Below are 10,738 nucleotides of genomic sequence, written 5' to 3' on the forward strand. Positions count from 1 at the left end.
TTTTTTTTTTTTGACTTTTCAAACGTTTCCTGGAAAAGAAAAAAAATCGTGTGATTTCTTTTTGGATGGCTAATTCAATATGCAAACAAATGAAATTTCAAAAAGTCAGTCAAGAACTTCTACACAGATAATAGGCTAAGTACACCGAAATCTTTTTTTCCCCCTCTATGATCTGAATGGTATCCTTATAAATGATAATTCCTTTTTCATCTATTCTCAAAAGATTTTACTTGTCTTAGTGGCTTTTGAGAATTTAAACAAAGGACTTGTTAAATAAATTATTTCCTCGCCTTGTCATTATCACAGAGTAAGTTAAAATTGTTTTAAAAGGTACACTTTGCAAGGCAGTTAAAATGTGACAATATTTGCAGCACTTTATTTTGCCTTCCAAAGAGTAATAAAAGCACATTAGTCATATAACTAAAATTGCATTCAAAGCTCATGGAAATATCAGATCATATGAACATAGACTGATGTAGTCATTTAAAAGAAAAAAAATTTAACTGGGTTATTCAATCAATTACCCTTTGCCCTCCATAATTCTAAATTATTGTAGTAGTTCTCCAAAAATATAATATGGCCATGTTAAATTGTGTTCATTTGTCCATAAATGGTAAAATATTCTGACAATGCTTTCTTTATAGCCATTAATCTGTTAAAACAGATCATGTATTTTGAGGAGACTATTATACTTGTAACCAGCTGCTCATGGCCAAAGAAGAGGAAAGGTGTACATGGTTGGTGGGAACCATGTCTTCCTCCTATGAGAAAATGGCTGTATACAGTTGGTGCTGGGTCCTGTGAAATGACAGAAGCATCCCTTTAATCCATAGACGTGAATGAGACCTGCCTCATCAGTCATGAGCTCATAGTGTCACAGATGGAAAAGCAGCCATCAGCTGAATTGTACTGAACTACACACTTGGCTAATTCATCTCGTTGCACTACACATCTAAAGGAAGGCTCATTCTGTTCTTGGAGTCTAGACAGCATCAGGAGTTGGGCTCAGGTGGGAGCCTGTGGCCGCCTTTTTCTGTTCTCTCCTAGTTATTCAGCAAAGGGAGGTGAGAAAAAAATGGATAATGTATGCACAGAAGCTCCCACAGAGATTCTTAGGGTCAGGAATTTGCTTTTCATTCAGTTGTTTGAGTAAATTTCAGATTTCTCTTGTGTTCTAGAAATGTCATCCGTGTCTTTCATGCTCCCAAGTGTGACCCCATAAGTGACTAGGTGTTTCTGTCAATTCGTATGAACCATGAACTAGTTTAAGAATATTTTAATAGATAGAAATGGAAGAACAGATCATCTATTTAACCTTAATCTGCATGATGATTCTTTTTTCATACCTTTATATTGAGCTATGCAACTAGTTGGTTAAGTCTGAAGAATAAGAAAAATAATATGAGGTTAAAAACTCAAATTGTATCTTTTTTATTTCTTTATTTCCTTATAGTGAACAAAACTTTAATGTCTAGAGCATTTATGAGGGTTTTAATGATTGGAAAATCTATCCTGAGAATGTGGTCACCATATGTGACAGCCTTGCTTTCTATCTTGTCTTCAGTTTCTGGGGTAAGTTCGGTGATCTTGTCTATTGTCTTGTCTTGCTTGCGTTATAGAACCTCTCTGCTTCCACTCTGAGATAACCCACAATGTAAGGGCAATGCCTGCTCAGCTCTAAAACATTTTCCTGAGTACCTTCCCCTCTGCAGTCTTCTCAGTATTTTCTTTTTAAATTTCTGTTTCTGTTCATCTGTTTTGCTAAAGGATCGTTTACTTTGGTGCAAGGTAAGTGCATGGTAGTCATTCATATTTGTATACACAGTCCACTTCATTTTCCCTCTGAATTCTGAAGAGATTGCCTTCAACTTCTTGTATTTGTTTTTCTTCTGTGTCTGTTTGTTGTGCATTCTAGTTGAGTGCTTTTATAGGGTTTTCTTGATTGTTGTCAGTTTCGGATACTCACCGTTGACATTTTTAAGTTAATGTCACCGCAGAAAAACCTATGGCAAACTGGAGTCTGGCTAGAGTGCGCAGAAGATATGACTTATGTTTGATTGTGTGTAAATACAGTTAGTTAGTTGGGGGTTTATCAGATAGCTTGGCAGAAAGAGAGAGGAGCAGTACAAACTGTTTTCAGTAACTGCGCTGTTCATACACCTGATAAGATTGAGAGAGCTTTTCCAAATGCTGATAGGCTTTGAATAAGAAAAGAATAATCACTTCTACTGGCACCAGCTTATCGGAAATGAAGTAAAATGCCAACACTTTTACATTAGCAAAAGTAAATGTTTTAGACACTCTGTGCCTTTTCTCATTCAAGTTATACAGGAGGGGTGCTTTTGAGAGTGCTGTAATGAATAGAAGGATTTATTACCTTGACTAAATTGCAGGTGAATATGTTGATAAAGGCACCTGCAGCATCAACAGCAGCTTCCTTGATAAGCAGATGCATCTATGCTGTACATTCACTGGAGAAATTACGTATTCCTTTCTCCTCTCCAATTCTATTAAACATCATTTCTGATGTTAGAAGATGCAGTTATGTCCTGTGTCAGTCGAGTCTCCTTGTTTTCCTAGCCGATCCGTAACAGGCATTTGAAACTTACCTTATCAGACTTGTAAAACGCTGCTGTGTTCTGGTGAAAGCAGTTAGAGCATCTGTGAGTTTGTGTCAGTTGTGCTGACCCAGCAAACTTTTATAGGAGAAACCTTTTTTTTTAAAAAAAAAAAATCAAGAATAGAATGAGATTAATTATAAATTTAGGATACTTTAATGAGAAGATAAATGTATTTGTCTGAGTAATAGTCCATTTGAAAGTACCTCCCCTTAAAAAAAGAGCTATTGGTTTTGTTCTTCAATATAAACCATTAACTTTCCCAGTTCTCCCATATTCTCCTCTTTGTAATTTGATGCCTCCAAATAATTTGGCGTATTCAGATTTGATAAATGATAGTGCAAGAGCAGATTGATTGATTTTGGATTACTATTGATTACTCTCAATGAGATCACTCTGACACACTCGAATCAATAGTATTCGATTAAGCAAGGCACCAGCGTTCTATACATTCAGCAGCAGTGGGGGATTCAGGAACAGAATGTTCACAAGCTGATAAATTGACAAAGCGTTCAGCTTTAAATAGCCCTTTGTTCAGCACTAGTTCCTTAAAATATATTTCATTGGAAAGTTCGGTTTTTGCAACTCGGGACCTTTCTGTGGAAGAAAGGTCATCAGTTTAAGGTTTATTAAATTTTAACTAAAAACAACTGGGCTCCATTTAGGTGTAAAATCATTTAAGTACTTACTTCAGGCAACCTTCATGCTTTTGAGCTGTTGCTCAAAGGTTTCATTCTTTTATGAAGATGTCAATTGTAAACATAAAAATGCATCACTGGAAATGTGATGGTTTAAGATTCAAACTGAAATAAAAATTCCTGCCCCAGGAAAGCACTATAATCAAAATGAGGTGGTCTTGACTTTCTTTCGAAGTGGGCAAGCTTAGGAGCAAGGCTGGAAGGCACGCAGCAGGTACAGAGCCTTGATGGAGAACAGAGCTTATTTTTTTTTCCTTTCTTATCTGAAGGTATTCATCATGTCACCAATACTACATGCAAAACACTAAATATCATTTGATCGAAAAGCCACTACTACTGCTGCTACAGTGAAATAATTTTGTCCGGAGTAAACTTAACAAAGTCGCTGGGGGAAAAAAAAAATCTGTGTTTCAAGTTCTCTGGTCAAGGACCTCAAGGATGGGATTTTCTGTCACAATCCATCACTGTGCCCCCTTGGCACTGGAATGGGGGGTTGGCTCTCCTGTTCTCTGCACTGCTAAGTGGCCCCTCTAAATGGTGAGCATTGTGATCAATAGTCTGTTGAGCTCACAAATGTTCTTCCATGTACAAAACTTGGTCTCAAAGGAAATTTTAACTACCAGGGAGACTGTTGTGCCTGAGGCCATCATAGGTTCAAGCCTTAAAATATACTTAAGTAAGCTCTCATTTTGATACTAATTTTTTTAAAAAAAATCTCAAACTAGAGGTGGCTTTCTGAAAGATAATAGGAAAGTCTAATTTGGAACCATGATATTCCTTGACAAACATTAGGTTCTTTGAATGCAAGTTAGGTAACAGGATTCTAAATACGTTGGAATGAACTGTATGAAGTTGTCATTCGTATAGGTTAAACATGGTCAAATATATCAGTAATTTTGTATGATTCAACACCACAATTGAGTTTATTTCTATACCGCTCACATTCCATAACCAAATTGAAAGTGACAAGTGTTTTATTTTCTGATGGGCTGTATCGGAGTATGGGAGCTGCGTGATTCCAATCTACAATTATGGCAAGTATATTATAATATCATTTTTTTAGCAACTGTTTTTTTGTCTTTAACACCATTAGAGAGTTGCCAAGTATAAAGTATTCTACACACTGAAATGTGAGCATTTATCTGGTCTGTCTCTTGTGGTTGCTAAGCTGTTTCTGAGATTCTGTGAACACTTTTCATCTGCTGAGGAAGACCACGTCACAAACAGGAGAGTAGCCTCATCAGATCAGATCAGACCCCTCCCCAAAGGAGCCCATTGCTAAGAGTACATAGTTTGAAAACAAATTGGGAAAAAGATGCCGGCACCTCAAATATTTCATCCTCACCTCATTCGTTAAGAGAAGCTTAACATGGTAGTTAAGTGATTTTGTGCTTCCCCCAGAGAAGTATTAAAACTGTGCTCCATTAAACCCGTGCACCCCAGTGGAGCAGGCTGGTGCAGAACTTCCCGAGCTGGCAGTGGGGTCTGCGATGCTTTGCTGGCTGTTGCAGGCAGGAAAGCTGCTTCCAGAGATGTAATAAAATGATCCCAGAAACACCTTTATACCCCGTGCCCCTCAGACATGCAGCTCCTATTCGAGCTGTCCGGTGCTGGCCAGTAGACGCTTTCTGTGTCCATCTGCAGGCAGAAGCCAGCTCCCAGATAGGAGGGAAATTAGCTCTGTCTGTGGGTAGGAGGGGAGGGGCTCTGATGCTGCCGCTGGAAGTGTCAGCACAAAGTACATCTTGACTTAGGGTCACATCAGGACTGGGTAAGTTTTTCTCGCTCTGGGTAAGCACATGACAGCTTACATCTTGTTTGGGAAGAAGAAGGGTGGGCGTCATTTACTGAAACTTGATTGAATGAATGCCTCTGACTGGTCCCACTGTCAGTCTTGGAGTTTCCCCTTAGTAGTGCATTTCCCCCCTGTCTGTGGCACTGAATTTGATTTATCGCTGGTACTAAGATCAAAAAAGAAATCATTCCTTTTGATGTTTGCTATTAGGCACATGCAGTGCAAGGGGGCGGGGCGGGGGGAGAGTAGTCTTGGCATCCAGTGTCACTGTCCTGGCTGCATGGTGTGTTTGTATACATACATATTATATAAATATGCCCAAATATACATGTATGTATATGTGTGTGTGTACATATACATATATATAGTCTGTTTGTTTGAGATGTAAAATTGTATGAAAAGAGAGATGAGCCAGATTATTTTAAATTAATCATTGTTTTAAGTACAGATGCTTTTGGTAAGGATTCAAAGTAATGACTTGCATGTACACCTCATTAGATTAATTTTTTTTTATTGTACATATATTTGTATCAGTATTACCCAAAGACATAAAAAGCTCAAAAATATAAATAACTGAAATGAGGTTCAGTCTCTCTCTCTCTCTCTTTTTTTTAAGTAGCCATCGATTACCTTTTTAGAGGTGGCTAACTTGTGACATTGTGGAGAAGCCTTATTTGCGAATGAGGGGAAGATCTTACAGGGTCTGCTTGCTTCTCTCGTGTCCTGGACCTTGGTCAGGCTTTGTCTCCAGCTCTGTGCAGTCGCTTTTGTCCGGCTTCTCAGTGAGTGAGATTCCTGGGAGCAGCGTGAGCCCTAGCCCATCAGCAGGCTGCTGGTCAGCAGCAGGTGTGAACAACATAAAACAGGATTAACACTGAACCAAGTGTGCACCGCAAACAGAACCCCTGCCTTGTTTTTAAAAAGACGGCAGGACTGGAAGATAGACGCCACCCTGGGCTTGTACAGTCCCTGTTTACTAAACAGTGTTCCATGGGCGAGGTAAAGGGTTCTGTTTAGGTTCAGAGAAGGCGTGCCAGGGAGCATGTACTCATTCTTTCTTAACTATAAACTCAAAACTTATCTCGAAAACTCTTCTGTGATTTTCAGAGAGGAAAAATAAAACAAAACAAAAATTGAGCAAATCTTGAACCAGGATTAATCTTAGGAAGATACTGTCCTTACCGACAAATTAAAAGTGGGTAGTCATTGGTGGTCATATTTTGTTATTGGTTGGTTTATTCCATTTTTTGTGTTTAATTATGCAGCTTGATTTATAATTTCACTGAGGTAGGTAAGCTGTAAATAAGTAAAGTAAGTCATTAGAGATTATACCCATCTTCCCTGCCATTTCTTTTAATCAGCTCTACTTTTACAGAACAAGAAAGTTGGCAATAAAAAAACATCATAGTTAACAAAGGGGACTGGATGAGCTCAGTAAGTGGGGCATTGCATTGCAGTTATTGTGTTTGAGTCACTGTCTATATTTTGCTTAGGAAAAAGAAAAGGTAGCACGAAAAATGCATTTCTCTTTTTAAATTATATTAATTCTGATATATGCCATATATTATATTAAAATTTGGATATCTGTTTTTTTTTTTTAATTAGGTTTAGATTAACTTGAACTTTGAAACTTTGTGCCTTGGTCACATCCAGGAAGAGGTCTAAATAAAATAAGGAAATGACCAAATCAGTCAGAAAAATTGTATTTTTGTACACACATGCACACTTTTTTCAATTCATGCAAATGTATTTTTTTACATATATGCCATTACACTGATTTCTGATACTTCAAGCTTATATTCAAATATAGATATGTATGTAAGATTTGTTCAAGAATATCATATACATTTTATAAAAAGAATACTTTTGAGGTGTAAAAAATAAAAATTTTACTTATAATTCTCTTTCAGCAGCATCTTGGTGATATATATTACCTTTTATAACCAGGGCTCAAATTGCAATTACTTATTTTTTCACTTGCTGCTTTTTATTTTAAAAATGGCTATTTTTTTTCTGACACTTGCTACTAATTTTATTTTAGAAGTTATCTTGTCTGCCATTTTAATTGTGATAGTATTAACACACATTGAACGATATAATCTTAAAAACTACATTTTAATTCCAGGTACTATTTTAAAAATTAATTTCGCAACACTTCCTTTCCAATGTCTTTTTTTCTAAGACCTGTCCATTACCTTCTGTTTAGTATTTTTAAGTTATGTGCTATAATTAGGTTGTGAGTGCATAGCTTAATGATAGTTAATGAAATCAGGTTTAGAAGATATCAGTTTAAAATTGATTTTTGAAGTGTATTTTTTATAATCAACTCTCTAGTGTCAAATTGATTGCTGATAGCAACTTATAATGTTGCATCAAAAATGGTTATAGGCATTCTTTGCAATTTTTTAAATCATTAAAGTCATCAATTTAGTGCATTAAACTGCATTTTTTTGATCCTTCATTCAAAATGTGTGCAGGCACTGTCTTAGGCACTAAGATCCTGAAATCAATAATACAGAATGAGCCTGTGTGCATATAAAACATTTAAAAATGGTACCTTTTATATGCAACTCTCCATTGTAAAAGACAATCAGTTCAGAAAATAAATTTAGGAATTTAGGTAGTAGTAGTTTTACATAAAACTTCAGCAAATTGAAGCTTCCATTCTGACTTTCTGGTTTTGGCTTTTTACAATTGATGGGAGTTGGCCCCATGAACATGATTAGGAATTGTACATTTAGATCTTGAATGTCGCAACAGCATGAGTGGGGTCTTGGTGCAGTCAAGGATGATCTCCCTATACTTTTTTAGCCAAAAAGTGAACTGGCCTCACCTTCCTTACAAAGCCTTTGAAAATTTGATCAGCAGAGTCACCTTTAAAAAGGGGGAGAATGCTTTAGAAGATTATGTAAGAAAAAATATTTTCCAGATTGTAAGGAAAACAATGAGGATTTATTTGAACTCCAGAAGGTTTATGCTGTTTGACTTGTATGGAAAGGTTTGAATTAGTAAGCCCATCCTAATCAACATAAATGACTTTTGAAACATAGTTTTTATAAGAAAACCTTGCTGTTAATCTTGAGATAATCTCACAGCTATTATCTTTGCCCGGCATTCCTCCAAAACTGCCCAGGAGAGTTCCCAAAAGCCTGGGATTTCAATTGGCCTGAAGATGCAAAGATTAAATTCAAAGCACTTCTCTTTTCAGCGTCTCTTCAGTGGACACAGTTTATTTAGACGTTTTATTTATTTATTTATTTTGAAGATACAGATTGGTTTGCTTCAGGTCATTAAAATTATTGTCTTTTGCATTTTTAGATGTTTTTAATTAGATGATTAGTGAAGTTAGGTGATAAGATTTATATTGGCATCAGTTAAGTTTATAGAAGGATTAAAATCATAGTATCATGGTACCATTGCCAATTGGAATATGCCAGAAATACCTCGGGAGGGTTTTAGTCAAGTGTTTATGCTCAATTAAAATTTATGCTACATGTTACTGAGGGCCTGTCTCGTGGTAGCTGGGCATCACGAGGTTGCAGGTTTCCAATTGCAAGAAATATGCAAGGCGATTTTTTTGTGTGTTATAGTACTAGGGTAACGGACTTTGGAAGGGAAATGCCATACGTTTAGACATGACACAAGGGTTATGAGACAAAGAACTATCTCACCATGGGGCGGCGCCTGTGGCTCAGAGGAGTAGGGCACCAGCCCCTTGTGTCAGAGGTGGCAGGTTCAAACCTGGCCCTGGCCAAAAAACTGTCCCAACTTGGTTGCAGCCAATATTTTCTGCAGCACCAAAAGGCTATAAAGTACAGTTTTTCTCTCCTCTACTCCATATGTGCAAAGAGCAGCTCACTTTTCTGTGAGCTGAGTCATCTCACCTGTCTTTTTTTGCTTCATTTGTGGATGTTTTGGGGGCAACATATTTGTGAAAATACTTCTTTTCCTCCGTAGTCTTGCAGACATTCCCCGTATTGCTCCCCCTGAATCCTCTTCACTTTTTTAAGGGGAGGCGAAACGGTGTAAGTTGGATGCTGCTGCTTCATGGGGAGTGCCAGAGTGCTTTCTGAAACCTTCCCCCCGGTCTTCACAAAGAAAAACTCACTCACAAAGCAAAAGCATACAACACATCGGGGGCTGCTGGGGCTGGGGGGCAAGGAGGAAGGAGGCAGCTGATAATTTATGATGCCTCTGCTATCGCATGTCAAGGAATCGCCAGTGCCCCACTTCCACCGCACCCCCCAGACGCCACCGCCTCGGTGTTAGGATGGTGATAATGTACCTGGAAGGGAAAGCAGCCCAGGCCCAGGCAGGCAGCATCAGACGGGCGCCTTGCCATCTGCCCCACCTGCTGCATTCAGGAGTCCATCTGGTGACTGCAATAGCTCATCGTAGGCCTCTTCTGAGGAACATTCGGGCTGGAAAGCAGGCAGTGTGAATTATTTAGGTAGCTAGTATAAATAAGTAGAAGGAAAGGTGAAGAATGACCGAGCAAGGATCTGAAAGGACCTGGGTGCTTTGGAAGGCTCCTGCACATTGGATTTGCATATCGGTTTAGAAGTGTAGATCCTCGTGCGGATTTTAAACCAGTGAGTTTTATCTAGATGTAGATAGTGTGCAGTCTGGTTTGCCCTTAAAATAGGGCCAGCTCCAGGTAGGGAATCTTTGCAACTTTCAAAATGAAGTGTAACTGAGAAAATGCAACACTGTTAGGCATTGATGTAGCAGAAATGAAGCAGCTGTGCATCCTTTTAGAAATAGAAGCGGGAACAGAGACTGCACCGTGGACTTCTTAGTGAATTGTAATTGACACAGATTTTTGCCCCTTTTTTCCTTACTAGAGATAAAAAAAAATTGGAAAAAAAGTTGCTATGTTAATTCTGTTTGTATATATGGCCAGTCAAAAGATTTAATTTAATTTATTTATTTACTTTTTATTGTTTGGGATTCATTGAGGGTACAAAGAATTAGGTTATACGGATTGCAGTTGTAAGGTAAAGTCCTTCTTGTAATTGTGTCTCGCCCCCAAGAGGTGCCATACCAGACCCCCTATCCTCCTCCATCACCCCCTCCCCCAGTCAAAATATTTTAATTAGCTTCTATGTACAAAGGATTGTTCTCTTTTTTTTTTTTTGCAGTTTTTGTCCGGGGGTGGGTTTGAACCCACCACCTCCAGTATATAAGGCCGGCACCCTACTCCTTTGAGCCACAGGTGCCACCCCAAAGGATTGTTCTTGATTTAGTATGTGTGTTAATATACTAAGTAGTAAGTTAAAGTCTTCAAATATAGAAATCTCTCGTATACCTCTGTGTTTTGTGTCTAAATAAACCACATGGGTAGGCAGGAATGTCCTGGAAATTACTTGGTTAATGCAAAAAGGAAATATTGAAGGAAACTGTAAACTAAAGTCAAATATGTCATTTATACTGGAATGGATTCTATTGAAATTGGGAAAGTTTAAACAAAATGGTTTTTAAAGACTTACTGATATCATTTTGTACCTGTGGGAAATAGACCACATTCCAGAAAAAGGTAAGATAGGTTTACAGGGCTAGAACTGCCCTGGAAGTCTAGGAGGAGCTAGTTTGTATAAAAATGATTGTCATTTATAAAGGAATGTTTA

The 10,738-nt window shown here is 37.9% G+C and overlaps 1 protein-coding gene across 4 annotated transcripts in view; it reads left to right on the forward strand.

Moving 5' to 3' along the window:
• The window catches only part of ESRRG (estrogen related receptor gamma), a 600,546-nt gene that overhangs the window by 376,482 nt on the left and 213,326 nt on the right, over positions 1-10,738 (forward strand). Inside the window, exons 2-3 of one of the 4 annotated variants that reach the window (XM_003800140.1) lie at positions 834-1,009; positions 1,454-1,572. The exons of the other annotated variants lie outside the window; for them this stretch is intronic. The gene's annotated coding sequence lies outside the window, so the exon portion shown is untranslated. The remainder of the gene's footprint in view (positions 1-833; positions 1,010-1,453; positions 1,573-10,738) is intronic. 4 annotated transcript variants of the gene reach the window in all.

Source organism: Otolemur garnettii, unplaced genomic scaffold (genome assembly GCF_000181295.1).
Source record: "Otolemur garnettii isolate 467f Iridium unplaced genomic scaffold, OtoGar3 scaffold00168, whole genome shotgun sequence".
In the NCBI taxonomy this organism is placed as follows: Eukaryota; Metazoa; Chordata; class Mammalia; order Primates; family Galagidae; genus Otolemur; species Otolemur garnettii.